The sequence below is a fragment of the Schistocerca piceifrons genome, chromosome 2 (genome assembly GCF_021461385.2).
Source record: "Schistocerca piceifrons isolate TAMUIC-IGC-003096 chromosome 2, iqSchPice1.1, whole genome shotgun sequence".
In the NCBI taxonomy this organism is placed as follows: Eukaryota; Metazoa; Arthropoda; class Insecta; order Orthoptera; family Acrididae; genus Schistocerca; species Schistocerca piceifrons.
In genome coordinates, this window is record NC_060139.1 from 276,838,620 (window position 1) to 276,855,793 (window position 17,174).

The window sequence follows — 17,174 nt, forward strand, 5'->3', positions numbered from 1 at the left end:
AACTTTAAGAATAGTGTTTCAGGAAGCAAGGAGGGAAGATCGGGACATCAAGGTCATAAGAGACAGAGCACAAGCTCAGATTGTGACAAAGATGGGGAATGAAATCAGCAGTGCCCTTTCAAAGGAACCCTGCCCTCATTTGTTGGGAGCTATTTAGGAAAACCATGGAAAACCTAAATCTGGATGTCCAGATGCGGGTTTCAACAGACATCCTCCAGAATGTACATCCAGTGTAGAGTTTCTGAAGAAATTTAAAGACTGAATACGTTTGCGAGAAATGTTGTGCAAGGATTATAGCAATATAGATATGTGGGAGTATCCATCTCGATGCAGTCTCCAGAGATCCTCTACCATGAGAATAGAACAATCTTTGGACTGTGCAGAGAGAGAGAGAGAGAGAGAGAGAGAGAGAGAGAGAGAGAGAGAGAGAGAGAGAGACTCATCTGAGTCTTTGTCCAAGGCAGTTGCATGTATTTATGTTGGCTAATAAAGTTTACATAAATGTATCCTTTGGATTCGTTATTTATGGCAGTCATAAATACTGGCCCCTACTATGGTATACCTACAGATGCAAGAAATGCAGCACATTTTTCATATTTTAATGAATCCATAAGGATTTCATGTGACAGAGAGATAATAAGTCAGTCAATCTTTCACATTTCTGTTTTTAGGTTTTACTTCTGATGCTTACCGGAAATGAAATATAAAAACCAAAATATTGACACTTAATAGTCGTTAATTCATAAAATATACTTGCTTCATTGCTATAGGTGTTAAAAAAAGTCCAGCCAATATCCAAGCCGTCTGCTATGATGAGCAAGCGACAGACTTTTTTTGCAAATCTAACAGTTGCTAAATGCTTCATTTCTTCTTTGAATCCAAGATACAGTATTAGGAGTGACCTGGATAAAATAGGAGCAGAAACTGGGCGCACAAATGTGGGGTTTGTGGAGGTCTTTCAGCGCCATGATCAGCCCTGGGAAAATACTGCTGTAAGGAATGTTAACATTGAGCTGAACAGAATGGTCCAGACACCGGCAAAATCTCACGTAAGTGTTGTTCCAGTTAATGCCATTGGTAGGTGGGGACACACTACACATGGTGTGCACCTGAATAGGAAGGGAAAAAAATAAGTTAGTTTCTCTATTAGCAGAAACTGTAATGGGTGCCACAGTCACACATGGGGTGATCCCTGTGGTTAATGGGTCCAGGCAGACGGGATTTTTATGTTAAAGCCAAAGTCCAGACAGACAACAATCAAGGTAAACAGAATAAACGAAACTTCATGTACAGTCAATAGGGGCAAATCTAAGGGCAGTATCAACTAACTTCATCAAAATATCATGGGAATAAAAAAATCAAGTAGATGAGCTATTAGTGTGTTTAGATGATTTCAAAAATAAGAATGAGATTGATATACTCTGTCTGTCTGAACACCACTTAACTGTAGGGATGGATAGTGTCAGTATAAATGGGTATAATGTAGCATCTTACACTTGTGGATCTAGGATGGATAAAGGAGGAGTTGCCATTTTTATAAAAAAAGGGTATAAATACAAAACTGTAGAAGTAAGCAAATTCTGTGTTGATCAGTGCTTTGAGGTTTGCACATGTGAACTTCAGCTAGATAATGTAGTATTGATATTAGCAACAGTGTACAGACTGGGAACTATTCATAAAAAAAGTTTAACTCACTATTATACTGTGTCAGACAAATAGAAAAAGTTATTAATCTGTGGTGATTTCAATGTAAACTTTCTAATTAAATCTGACAGTAAAAGTGAACTAGAAGTGTTATTAACAACATATAACTTAGAATCAATGGTCAATTTCCCTTCACATATAGATCAAGACAATAGCACTCTAATAGATAATGTATTTGTACAGAAAAAGGATGTAAAACAAACACATGCTTTCCATGTGGTAAATGGGTTGTCAGACCATGATGCACAACTGATTAACTTACAAAACCTAACAGGGTGTATAATTCAGAAACCATTCAGTAAAATTGTGAGGTTGCTCAATACAGTATCTATAGAGCACTTCAGAGAAAGTTTAAGAAATGTTAATTGGGGAGATGTATATAATGAGCCAAATGATAATGATAAGTGCAACATATTTCTTGATACATTTATATCCCTTTTTGAACATTGTTTCCCAAAGAAAATAACTAAATGTAACACCACATACTTTTCAAAGAAACCTTGGATTACTACAGGTATTAAACTGTCTTCAGAAAGAAAAAGAAAACTCTATGAGATAGCAAGAACTAGTAAAGAGCCAGAAGTAGCTTTACATTATAAAAATTATTGCAACACACCTAGAAAAGTTGTAAGGAAATCAAGAAACATGTATGTTAGAGAAGAAATGAAGAACTCCGGCAATAAAATCAAATCAATATGGAATGTTGTTAGAAGGGAGACAGGAAAAGTAACCATTGGGGTAGGTAGTATTACTATTAAAGAGAATGAGACCATCCTAACCAACATTACACAAGTAGCTAATGTATTTAAAAACCATTTCTTAAGTGTAGGAGTAAAAATTGGTGAGAATAGTTCAAAAGAAAAAGCCAGGCAGTACACAGAAGAGTCAGTTTTGAAAAATTTTAGTCAGATTAAGTTCCACCTAAAAACCTCTTGTGAAATAAGTAAAATTATTAAATCTTTGAAAAATAAATGTTCTGCTGGAGTAGATGACATCTCTAATAAGATATTAAAACAATGTGGAGCAATTACAGCTGATCTTCTGAGTCACATATGTAATCCATCACTAACTCAAGGTATTTTTCCAGACAGGTTAAAATATGCCATTGTCAGGCCTCACTACAAAAAGGGGGACACCACAGATGCCGACCATTAAGAGCCAGTATCCTCGCTTTTCAAAAATCTTCGAGAAAATAATGTACTCAAGAGTGGTTGGCCATCTCAACAGTAATGGGATACTTAGTAAATCACAGTGTGGATTTAAAAAATGCTGTTCCACTGTTCCACATATACAATTTCACTGTCCACATAATAGAGTCTTTAAATAGTAAAATGTCACCAACAGGAATCTTCTGTGACTTGTTCAAAGCATTTGATTGTGTGATCCATGACATTATGTTGCAGAAATTACAATTCTATGGTATAAATGGAATAGCATACGAGTGATTTAAGTCATATCTACAGAACGGGAAACAAAAAGTCTCTCTATATGGGTCAAGTGATTTAATTAAGTTTGCCACTTCATCTAACTGGGGTAAAAATAACATCAGGTGTTCCACAGGGTTCAATCAAGGGCCCACTTCTGTTCTTGATATATGTGAACGACCCCTTCTCATCTGAGACAAGAAGCTGAACTGACACTGTTTGCTGATGAAACAAGCATCATTATTAATCCAGTAAAAGAAACTCCAACTGAAAGTGATACAAATAAGGTCTTTGGAAAAGTAATTAATTTGTTTTCTGCAAATGGGCTTGCTCTACACTTTGAAAAAACACAGTACATCCAATTTTCTGATGCAAAAAGTACAGTTCCTTCAATAAATATAACATGTCAATTAAGTCAGTAAACAAGGTACAGCATACTAAGTTTTTGGGTGTATGTATAGATGAGAATCTTAATTGGACAATTCACATTTTGGATTTTGTGTGGTTTTAGGGTGCACAACTACAGTGGTCATTAGTGCCCAGACTAAATTATGAATGCACTGCGAGGCACAATGTTAAAACAGCAACGAAAAAGGACAACACTATAAAAGGCACATTAACAGGCAAGGGATTGAAAGAAAACAGCATAATCAAATGTCCTTAGACAGGTTTGTCAAGTGGATAAAACGAAGAAAGCGAGCAGCTGCTCCTGGGTCATCCGCTAAAACTTCATCCAGAGTACATGGCAGGCCAAGATCAATGTGCAGTGTATTAAAATTCGGACAGGATGTTAAAATGTGGCGTACCATCAGCAATTGCCCACATGGGCAGAACAGCGCCGGCGCAGCCATCAGCAGATGGCTGTGGCTGAACCGGCAGTGTCCAAGCCGTAACCAGGCCAAAACGACCTCTGCCCGCCGAGAAGGGCGTGAAGAGGTCGTCCAAGCCGTGGGGAGAGGTTTCAAGGCCCGAAGCTTGTTTTCAGTAAGTGTAGACCAATCGGCATGCCACAGCGATAAAATGCGCTGACAAATGACCCTGCTAAAATCAGATGAAGGCACACAATAAGAAGCTGTCCGAGGCTGGAGGACCGCAGCCTTGGCCGCGGCATCTGCAGCTTCGTTCCCAAGGATACCGACATGGCCAGGAACCCACATAAAGGTAACCGGAGAACCGTCATCCGCCAGCTTCTGAAGAGAGCATTGGATCCGGTGCACGAAAGGGTGAATTGGATACGGATCACAGAGGCTCTGGATGGCGCTCAGGGAATCAGAGCAGATGACATAAGCAGAATGTCGGTGGCATCGGATGTAAAGAACAGCCTGACAGAGGGCAAATAGCTCAGCTGTGAAGACCGAACAATGGCCATGGAGCCGTTATTTGAAACTGTGTGCCCCGACAATAAAAGAATACCCGACACAGTCATTGGTCTTAGAGCCATCTGTATAAATGAAGATCGTATTAATGAACTGCGAACGAAGTTCGACAAACCACGAGCGGTATACCGAAACTGGGGTAACCTCCTTTGGGAGCGAGCTGAGTTCAAGGTGAACGCGAACCTGAGCCTGGAGCCAACGTGGCGTTAGGCTCTCGCCCACTCTAAAGGTTGCAGGGAGTGGAAAATCAAGTTGCTGAAGGAGGCGACGAAAGCGAACTCCAGAGTGTAGCAAGTTAGATACATACAGCCCATATTGACGGTCGAGAGAGTCGTCAAAAAAGGAACGATAAGACGGGTGGTTGGGCATTGATAATAGCAGACAGTCATACCGACAAAGCAGTATACCGTGCCGGTGGGTTAGTGGCAATTCACCGGCTTCAGCATGAAGACTCTCGACAGGCCTAGTATAGAACACTCCGATCGCAAGACGTAACCCCCGATGTTGTATAGAGTTGAGGCGGCGTAAGATGGACGGCTGTGCAGAGGAGTATACAAAGCTCCCCTAATCCAGCTTTGAGCGGACGATCAACCGATATAGGCGAAGTAGAACAGTTTGATCTGCTCCCCATGATGTACCACAGAGAACATGGAGGACATTTAGGGAACGGGTACAAAGGGCAGCCAAATATGACACATGTGGAGACCAGCTAACTTTTCCTGTCAAATGTAAGACCTAAAAATTTTGTTGTCTCCACAAATGGTAGAGCAATGGGCCCGAGATGTAAGGACGGTGGGAGAAACACTTTGTAGCGCCAGAAGTTAATACAGACCGTCTTCTCGGCAGAAAAACGGAAGCCATTGGCGACACTCCAGGAGTAAAGACGGTCAAGACAACACTGAAGACAGCGCTCCAGGAAACATGTACACTGCACGCTGCAGTAGATGGTAAAATCGTCAACAAAAAGGGAGCCCGATACATCAGCTGGGAGGCAATTCATTATTGGATTGATCGCTATGGCAAAGAGAGCGACGCTCAAAACTGAGCCCTGTGGCACCCCATGCTCCTGGCGAACAGTGTCGGACAGGACAGAACCCACATGTACCCTGAAATTTCGATCCATTAAAAATGCACAAATAAAAAGAGGGAGGCGACCACGAAGGCCCCAAGTATGCATGGTGCAGAGAATGCCCTCCCTCCAACAGGTGTCGTAAGCCGTCTCCAAATCAAAGAACACTGCCACTGTCGGGCGTTTCTGCAAGAAGTTATTCATAACGAAGGTCGACAAGGTAACCAGATGGTCAACAGCAGAGCAGCGCCTACGAAATCCACATTGTACATTGGTAAGTAGGCGTCGAGATTCGAGCAGGCAAACCAAACGAGAGTTAACCATTCATTCCATCACCTTACAGACACAGCAGGTAAGGGAAATGGGTCGATAACTGGAAGGCAAGTGCTTGTCTTCCCTGGCTTAGGAATCGGGGAATCCGGACAACAATACATTCACGCATGCATGTGGGAACATGACCCTCAATCCAGATGCGATAATAAGTACGAAGAAGAAAACCTTCACCCGCAGGAGAAAGGTTCTTCAGCAACTGAATATGAATAGAATCAGGCCCCGGAGTGGAGGACCGTGACCGGGAAAGTGCACTTTCGAGTTCCCGCATGATGAATGAGGCATTATAACTTTCACGATTTGAGGAGCGGAAGTTAGGTGGCCTTGCCTCCTCTGCCTGTTGTCGGGGGAGGAAGGCAGGGTGGTAATGAGCAGCCGAAGGCATTGGAGACATCCTCAGGGGCCACAAGGACGTCATTCACGACCGTCAAGCCAGAAACTGGTGAGTGGACCTTAATGCCAGATAGCCAGCGCAGGCTACCCCAGACAACAGAAGAAGGAGTAAAACTGTTGAACGAGCTTGTGAAAGCAGCCCAGCTGGCTTTCTTGCTTTCTTTAATAACACGACGACACTGCACACGTAATCGTTTATAATTAATACATTTCCCCATCGTATGGTGGCAGTTAAAGGTGCGTAAAGCACGTCGACGAGCACGTATAGCGTCTCTACATGCTGCGGTCCACCAGGTAACCAGTACGCAACGTCGAGAAGAAGTAGTATGAGGGATGGAAAAGCATCAGCAGTGAGAATGACTTCCGTGCGGTGTGCGACCTGACTATCGCAGCTCGCGAAGTTTTGATCCTGAAATGTCGCCCTGGAAGAGAAGAGCCCCCAGTCTGCTTTGGAGATGTTCCAACTAGTTGAGCATGGAGATGGGGTATGATGCAGGAGATGGATAACACAAGGGAAGTGGTCGCTCGAATATGTATCAGAAAGAGCGTACCACTCAAACAGACGTGCAAGTTGGGTAGTACATATAGAGAGGTCTAAATGGGAATAGGTGTGAGTTGTGTCCAAAAGAAAAGTAGGGAAGCCAGTACTGAGGCAACAAGATTGAGGTGGTTGAAAAGGTCTGCTAACAGGGAGCCTCTCGGGCAGGATGCTGGAGAGCCCCAAAGGGGATTGTGGGCATGCAGACGATGATGCAGTATAAACAGTACAAATGGAAAATGTGAAAGTGGGGAGAGTAATTCGGACGGCAACTGCCTGCAGATCGGCGTGCAATGTGATGGGATCGTAGTAGGTATCATCCCGGACCAGCAACATAACCCCTCCATGCTACAGGGGTAGGTCAAAATGCACAGAGGTATAGTGTGCCAAGCCAATATGATCGCATGGGCATAGCTTTGTTTCCTGGAGAGCTACTACGAGCGGACAGTGCAAGCATAGCAGCAACTTTCAGTCCTCTTGGTTGGAGTGAGTGCCGCGAATATTCCAATGAAGAAGTGCTATCGTGATAAGAAAAAGGATAAGCAAGAAGGGTTCACCTCGAAGGCCACTGAGGGCCTGGCTTCGAGCGAGCACTGCTGCCGCTATCAATAGGCGGAGCGTCATCATCCATTTTTTCTAATAGGTTCGTCGGCCACCATGTTAAGATGGTCGGGAGGGGGAGCTTCCTCCACCGGTGAATGGCCAGATGTTCGGCTACCAGCGGTGCGGTTAGGCGAAATGGATGACGGCCACTGGGTGGCGCAGGAGAAGAAATGCGCCGTGGCGGAGAAGGAGAACGTTGCTTCCTATGAGCCTTCTTGGAAAGTCATTTAGTGGAAGTACTGGTCGATGGCTGGGAGTTCGGGGTATGTAAGAAGTCTTCACAGGACGGTTCCTTCTTGAAGGTCTGTGCGTCTGACTTCTGGGTCTTAGTCTTGCCAGAAGCTGATGAAGGTGCTTGTGTCTTAGGGGTGACGGGTGGAAGAGGAGGCGTTGATCGGGCGATCTTAGCACTGGTCGAACGGACAACCGTAGCGCTAAAGGTCAGATCACAAGTCTGCATCGATACCTCCCTGGTACGCCCAGGAGAGGAGAGGACGGTACTGTATTTCCCCGCACGGAGCAGCGTGGGCTTCCTACTAGCAAAAAGCTTGCGAGCAGCCGAGGTGGACACTTTCTCTTTGAGCCAAATTTGCTGTATACAGCGTTCATCTCTGTAGATGGGACAGTCGCGAGAGTACGCTGCATGGTCACCCTGACAGTTCATGCAACGAGGAGACGGAGGTGGACAGTCACCCTCATGGGTGTCCCTGCCGCAAGTGACGCATTTAGCCGTATGTGAACAAGACTGGCAGGTGTGGTTAAAATGCTGACACTGGTAGCAGCACGTAGGTGTCGGGACATAGGGGCAAACAGAAATAACCTCATAGCCCACTTTGATGTGCGACGGCAGCTGAACACTATCAAAGGTCAAGAAAAGTGTCCGGGTCGGTACAAGGTCATTGTCGACCTTTTTCATGACCCTAACTACAGCCGTCACGCCCTGCTAAGCGAGGAAAGACTGAATCTCCTCGTCAGGCAATCCGTCGAGTGATCTAGTATATACCACACCACGCGACGAATTCAAAGTGCACTGAGCCTCCACCCAGACAGGGAACGTGTACAGGAGTGTGGCCCGAAGGAGTTTTTGTGCCTGAAAGGTGCTCTCAGTTTCCAACAATAAGGTATTGTTATGCATCCTGGTACAAGACTTGACCGGTCCAGCTATGGCATCTGCGCCCTTCTGAATAACGAAAGGGCTGACAGATGAAAAATCCTTTCCGTCCTCAAATCTAGTAACTGCGAGGAACTTTGGGGCAGGCGGTAGTACTTTTGTCACTGGTGGCTGGTCAAGTTCCCGTTTTTGGGCAGAAGTTGAGAGAGAAGAAGAAGAGAAATCCATTGCGTATGAATCCCCCATGATTGCCAGCGTCTCCGAAGGCACACTCCTTCCTTGTGGGGACCCGCTCAGAGGGTGGTCCTGCCTTAGGTGAATGGTTACACCTCAGGTCACACCACCCGAGAAAAGGACGGAGGGACCAATCGGCATGGTCGGAAGGTGTCAGCTCGTGCAATCACCCCTCCCCGGACCTGGCCTTTACCAGGGGGTACACACAGGTCCTACTTGTCTACCCAGGGCGGGGAATTACGCTTTACCCCATCACCGGCAACACGTGCAAACGCATTGGTCGGCCTTCAGGGATGCACAGGGAGGAAAGAAGAATAGGAAAAAAAGGGAGAGAAAGGACAGACTGTCTCGAACGCCGAGGCGGAGACCATAGGTTGGAGAAGAAGGCAAGGTAAAAAGTGAGGAAGACAGTGAGAGAGGGAGAAGGACAATGAAAGGAAACAAACAAAGGAAGGAAGAAACCAGATAAGCGAAAAACCAAAATGACCAAGTCATTGAACCGTCCATCTCTGGACGCAGGCGCAAACAACCCCCTTGGGGGGAGGGGGGGGGGGGGCACTCCTTTTAATCGCCTCTTACAACAGGCAGGAATACCTCAGGCCTATTCTTACCCCGGACCCGCAGGGGGATTTTGGATCTTTTAAAGCGACTAAGTTCAGCAACTTTTGCAATCAGAATAATTGCCAATTTTGAGGATATAGAAATTAGTAAGCTAACATACTTTGCATACTTTCACTCTCTGATGTCATACGTAATAATATTTTGGGTAACTTAAAACTTACAAGGGGAGGCCGCCAATTGTGAAATTCAGATTCGATTCAAACTGCGCATAATAAAAGCTCATGGCCAGAGGTGTAATGTGGCAAAGCACCAAGATGCACTTCTCAGCCATTGTCGAGAAAATCGACAGTTAAAAGAAACCATTGAGGTGAAATACTCTCTACGATTAATAGTTTTCTACAGCGTCGCGGCACAGCAGTAAGCGCTCGACACACACACACACACACACACACACACACACACACACACACACACACACACACACACGCGCGCGCGGTAATCAGTTGCAACAATTATGCATATAATAAGTTGTTGAAAGTCGTTTGTCGCGGAAAAATAAAACTTGAAATAAAACACAATATCACAAATAATATTCAAGTGGATACAATTTATTGATAAGTTCGGTATACACTCGCACATAATTAACAATTAGTGACCAGAAGTAGCTGGAGTATCGCACGAACGAGAGTGATAGTTATCATAGAAACATGGAGAGCAGAAAACAGCACGACATCGAGCACATCTGATAAATGATGCATTTTTACAAGAACAATTGTTTTTTAAATTATCTGTTCGGAAACACACATGATTGACATTCTGAAAAATTGTTCTATCGTTCGTCAGGTTTGATGCATACCACGCGTATCGTATCATATCGGCAAAAATCGGAGAAGACAATTGGTGGTGGACGATGGATTGAATTTGTTTCGTGTGTGTGTATATACATTTGAATTACAAAAAAACAAATAATAAAAAAAAAAAAGTTGCACGGCGCGAGATTCGATCCGGCGACCTTCGGATTACGAATCCGAGCGCTTACCACTGCACCACGACGCTGTAGAAAACCAATAAGCGTAGAGAGTATTTCACCGCAACGGTTTCTTTTAACTGTCGATTTTCTCGACAACGGCTGAGAAGTGCATCTTGGTGCTTTGCCACATTACACCTCTGGCCATGACCTTTTATTATGCACAGTATGAATTGAATCTGAATTTCACAATTGGCGGCCTCCCCTTGTTAGACAAAACGTATTCACTCCTCAAAAGAAAGTGGTTAGAATAATGTGTGGGGTTCATACTTGCACGTCTTGTAGGCATCTTTCTAAAAGATTGGGAATTCTTACAACAGCCTCATAGTACATTTACTCACTAATGAAATTTGTTCTCAACAACATGGACCAGCTTAAAAAAAAACAACAGTGACATTCATGATTATAACACCAGAAAAAAAGAAAGACTTACACTATCCTTTATTCAGCCTATCTTTGGCACACAAAGGGGTAAAATATGCTGCCATAAAAATTTTTGTCAAATTACCAGATGAAATAAAATGTGTGACAGACACTAGCAATAGCTTCAAAAACAAACTGAAATCATATCTCCTTGACAACTCCTTCTATGCCATAGATGAATTCGTTAATAGGAAAAAATAAATCATTCCTTAAACTTACATGAAAATCTTTTATGCTTCACACACAAATAAATTAATAAAGTTTACATGAGCATCTTGTTTGATTTCTTTTGCTTTACCACGATGCATTTGTATTTTCTCATGCAACTAGCAATTTTGTTGGATGCTTCAGGAATCATTTTAGTTAATAACTGTGGGCATACAACAGCAATGAATTTGATGTCCTCTTCACTTCTGACAGTCATCAGAAATCAATGTAGCTAACAGCCTCTCCTCATAGCTTAACACCTCTCTCATAACTATTCTTTTACAGTAATGATGGTATGATGTTCAGCAGCTTCGAAATGCATGATTCATCCATTCTTGGATGAATACGAAAATCATTGGATCCCGTCACCCACCCTGTAAGCAGACTGTTGTTATAAAGTGTTGCATAGTCTTCATCCTAAAGCCTTTGACACTTTCCACTGCTGGCAGACACACGTGTGTGCACTGTGTTTTATTATTGTAAATGGCACCTTTTCTTTGCACGTTCAGTTTTATTCCCACAGTATTATTCCCACAGTATTATTCTTGACTAAGTTATCTGTGCACCGTTCAATCTTTCGACCAACTTTGTTGTATGGGAGCGAAAGCTGGGTGGATTCAGGTTACCTTATCAACAAGGTTGAGGTTATGGATATGAAAGTAGCTAGGATGAATGCAGGTACTAGTAGATGGGAACAATGGCAGGAGGGTGTCCACAATGAGGAAATCAAAGAAAAACTGGGAATGAACTCTATAGATGTAGCAGTCAGGGCGAACAGGCTTAGATGGTGGGGTCATGTTACACGCATGGGAGAAGCAAGATTACCCAAGAGACTCATGGATTCAGCAGTAGAGGGTAAGAGGAGTCGGGGCAGACCGAGGAGAAGGTACCTGGATTCGGTTAAGAATGATTTTGAAGTAATAGGTTTAACATCAGAAGAGGCACCAATGTTAGCACTGAATAGGGGATCATGGAGGAACTGTATAAGGGGGGCTATGCTCCAGACTGAATGCTGAAAGGCATAATCAGTCTTAAATGATGATGATGATGAGTATTATTCTTCAGTTGTGGATCAAAGTAAATTTCTTTGTTACAATATCAGTTCTCACCAGTCAAAATTACAAAAATTTAACTGAAAACTAAAACAATGGAAAATTCCAAATTTCCCAGGTCATATACACTCTGTAGTACATGATATATCTTTTCAGTATTTCTCTCAATACATTGGAAATTTCATAACGTAGAAATGTGTGTAGACCATGTCCTAATTTTTGGTTTACACCAATCACTTTCTGACTTCAAAGGTATTGACTCAATATAAACTTGAAAAATAATAATTATTTATTCATAGTGTAAACACTTTCAAATGCTAAGACTTCAATGGGAGACAGAACAGTGTATTTTGTATAAAATGGTGAGGATTCAGAATGGGAGTTGCCACTATAGTGGATGGATGGATAATACTTTACTTTTGAATAAGACTCGCATATTCTAATATTAATCATTAAAATATTCATCATACAAAATTTAACATTGAGATATTCTTTACTTTATGAAGCTTTTTATGTAAAATTGTTCTGCTAAGGTACTGGTTTGCATGAATAATTTTGTACAAGTTTTTGTTCACTGTAAATAATACAAAATATTAAGTATAACAATAGAGTAAGTACCATGCACGACAAAAGATACATAAATAATCACATGTATGAGCACAGAGGAAGGAGTGCTGTTGTTTAGTTATCATCTGGTTCATGCAAGTTGTTAAAAGCAGCATGAGTGTAAATTAATTGGAGTGAATAAATGAAGAAAGTTTAGCAGTATATTAGTGTTGGATCTTTATATTTCAAAAAGTTACCCTGCAAGATTTGTTTACAAAAGCAGTATTATCCAAAAAGGCAATGAAATCAGGACACCTACAGCAAATCAACATTAACAATAAACTTCACCCCCAAATTCTTCAAGGTATATAATAATTAGAAAAGTTATGTTTCCATCTCTGTGATTAGCAAAACTCATATTTTTTGTTGAGGAAAATGCTATCTATAAATATAACTTTTCACTAAATTTTTACATATTGTTTGAGAGTAGGAACATTGTACATGCTATTTCTATTTGCAAGGTATTTTTAAATCCAATCACAAAGCTGGTCTGATATTCCACATGTTTGCACTTTGTTCACTAAGCGACAGCATGGAACTGTATCAGAGGCCTTCTGAAAGACAAAGTACATGGCAAAGACCTGGATGCCAGTATTGACTGCCATTAGGGTCTTGTGAGCAAACAGAGTTAACTAGGTTTCTCATGATCATTGTTTGTGAAATCCCTGTTGACTCTCCCAGAGGAGATTTTCAGTCAGATAATCTAGCACAAGACATGTTCCAAAATTCTACAAAGGATTGATATCAAGCGATATATGGATTTAGTTGTCTGCAGTAATAACTGGGACATCACTGTATGATACAATTTCAATATTTACTTCACCTCTGATAGTTCTGATCAAGGACATCTAGAGTTACTGATGCCCCACTTTAGTCTGTAAACACAGTAACATTCCAATTAAGAAAGAAGAATAATGAAAACAGTGATCAGCAATATCTCTACATCCAACTGTCCACAAATCATACGTGAAACTCACAGTAAACAGTCTGATCACAATGGTCAAATGACAGCAGTAACAGATACCCATTAATTTCTGCTGTCTGAAAAGTTTTATTGACTCAGTTATACCATGCAGAGGGAGTTTACGGGACAAATACTCAGAAGTAGTTTGCCAAGGCTGCACAGTAGCTGGGAAATTTAATTCTTCTTAAAATAATTCCTAGAACACTGTGAATCAAGTTTATCTTCACAACAGATCAGGGACAGTTACAGTGCAAACCCGTAGTAAGGGTGGCAACACTTGGTTCAGAAGTTTGTTGCACAAGGAGGAGAGAGTTATTTAGAACAGAGGACCAGCTGTAATCATGAGCTAAAAGCAACAACAAAATTCTTCACCATGTCATTGAAATAGCAAAAAAGTACATAAATTTCAAAATCTGAGAACAAGGCAAAGGCAATTTGGAATACCAATCAAACGTGCTAAAGTACACAATATTCAGCTCTCCCTGATGACAGTGTCTCTGAAACCTTTGGCCTGATGTTCTCCACCTGAGAACTGAACCAGTTGATAGCTGTGATCAGCTCATCATCTTCGAACTATTGTCCACCAACCTATTGTTTAAGCTAATAGTTGTGGCAGCAATGTTGGAATTCTAGATGCATTGAACATGAGAGACAACAGGAGCAAGAACATCTAAAGTTTTTGGTCCATTTGTTGTCCTGATTTCACTGGGTGAATACTGGGCCTCCCACATCACTCTTCATTATGTACATCTGCATCACAACTTTAAAAGCCGTGACAACACTGTCTAACTTTCTTTCACTCATTTCTGTAAGCCCACAAATTAGATGTAACTCATGATGAAACTGACGAGCTCCAGATCCTTTCGCATGCAACCATCTAGTTACAGCAAACACTTTCCAACTGGCAGAAACAATGATTTTTGAACTAACTGTTAGCTTTCACTCAGATTCAAATGACTACTGAATCAAAATAGACTTCTGTGGCTTTCTAGACAATCAGTAGACGGTGCCATACTCATGCTACTTTGTTCTCAGCTTTCAACATTTATATACACAAATGACTTACTTTTTGGAAAAAAAACTCTTTAGAGGCCTTGGAATTCTAGGATGAACAGTGACATTCACAACCACAATGCTAGAAGCAAAAGTAATTACTATGTCTAGAGTTCACAGCTAAATTTGTTTACTGGTGCAGAAGTCCAAACATGTTGCCAGACAGGAAATAGGGAAACCTTAAATATTAACAAACAAAGTAAAAGATTAAAATAGTTTCTCAGTTTTCATTCGTGATACAGCTGCAGACCTCAATTTCCATCAACAAGCTCCATGCAATATGGATTCTCAGTTTATCAGCATATTTAGAATTCCAGCTAGCATTTATGTTCACATTAGACACGTTTTAACTTTTATAGAGTTGCATAAATGCTTTGTTTAAAGCTTTAGATAGAAAAATCAGCTGAGAAGCAGCAATGGATTTTTTTTTCCAAAGAAGCTGCTTTTCTACAGTAGTGAGACTTTTACACTGTTACCCTTCCCATCTAAGTGACCACAGGTGGAAAGACAGTGTAGGAAAGTAATATGTTATTTGCAAAAATAATTTGATTTCTATACATAAGTAATTTATTTGTAACTCATACTTAATAGCTGCATATTTCTTTAGGGTTCACTTTGATGATGGTATTCTTTACAACAGAAGATCGGCCACTGACAGGCAAGAGCAACAAGCACCACACTCAAGAAGACATTGCCTTTCAGAGCTGCAGACTACATTTGTAGAATTAAAAAACTTACGTGATACAATGTTCTCCACAACCCTTGTACCACATCTTTATACAGCAATTTATGTTTTACTGAAATCTGTACAACAAAAATTGAGGACATATGGACATTATGTAATAGAACATTTTAACTAGGAATAAATATTACTGCTGAGAACTTCATTATTTCGAGTTTACATAGTTCATACTACAATAAAGATTTTATTCCCTGAAAACTAAACAACATAGTATGCAAATATGCCATAGTTGCTGTTCTGAATATTAAGTTATTTCTGTATTTTCATTAAAGCTGGTATATAAGGAACTGAGATAACACTGGTTTGGTACTATGTACTTTCACGTCAATTTTAACAATAATACTTTTTCATGTCCAAGATTCATCCAAGACTGGAAATAACATGCAGTCCACAAATATCTTCATTAATGAGAAAACATTTATGCACTCAGAGCTAATAGTTATGAAGAATGTGTGTTTAACGACCTAGTGAAACTTCAAAAATTGATCACTATTCCATACACAGTTGTTTTCTTTCTTATACATCTTTGGACAAATAGCTAATAAAATTATCAGGCATAGCATCACACTAATAATACACACATCATGATTCATTACACACACAATTTATAATCTAGAAAAAGTAATTCCCATAGTTAACAATAAAAGTAATCAGCAACAGTTATAATTAGTTATTGGAATACTTTATGTAGGTAGCCCACAATGGTTTCTACTCTCTATGTATACCTTGACTTATTCCAAGTCTCCGGAGATGATGAAATTTAAGGAACATGTTCTTAATTTCACAGATATATATGTCCTACAGTGTATGTTTCTTTATTGTCTCTCACCCTACCTCAATAAACAATTTTTTGTCTTTTTCTTTATTTTTCTCCCTCTTTACCATATTTCGTACACTTATTCCCCCCAACCCCCTCTACTCATTTTTGTCATTCCCACTCATCTGAATTTCCTAGACCTTCTCCTTAGCTTTTCAAATTACATCAAATTCCAATAATTCTTTTTTCCATTTCATACTGTCCAGTAAGTCTCTTGACCAGATCCCTACTTTCCCTGTATTCTTCACACATAACCACTCTTCCTCCATCCCTTCCCTCTCTTCCACAAAAATAAGTAGTTCCCGATTCCAAAAGATAGAAATTTGGGGTCTTTCTATGCATTAACATCTGTAACTGCTTGGCAAGTTGTTTTCTCTACCCATGTATTAAAAAGAACAAACTTTTCTTCTGTGTTAGGTGAATAAAACTTCAAATGATCCTATCTGCACCAAGATAATCTAAAGCCTAGGAGCAAATAACAACTACGGCCAACAGACAAATGGACCACTCAGCTGTTGAACATGCCATCCAACATGATGTGCCTCACTTTAATGACTGCTTCACTGCCCATGCCATCTGGATTCTCCCCAGCAACATTACCTTTTCTGAATTGCACAGGTGGGAACCCTCCCTGCTATGCATCCTCTGTTCCTTTAACCCCCTCAACTGTCACTAGTCCCTGTCCTCCATCTGCTTATCCCCTTCCCAGTTCCCACTCTAGTACACACATGACTTCCTACGCCACCAATGCACCTACATGTTCTTGTTCTTTGCTCTCCCCCCCCCCCCCCCCCCACTCCTGCCGCGCACAGTCTCCCAATGTTGCATGTAGAAGCCCTACTCTGTTCCTACCATATCTCTGCACACTCCCATAGGCACCACTATTCCTCCCCTCCCCACACCTCTTTCTAACATCTCCCACACCCCACTCATCCCAACT

At 41.3% G+C, this 17,174-nt stretch overlaps 1 protein-coding gene across 2 annotated transcripts in view; it reads right to left on the reverse strand.

Annotated features, from left to right (window-relative positions):
• The window catches only part of LOC124775073 (transmembrane protein 104 homolog), a 113,872-nt gene that overhangs the window by 48,424 nt on the left and 48,274 nt on the right, over positions 1-17,174 (reverse strand). The gene's annotated exons all lie outside the window — the stretch shown is intronic.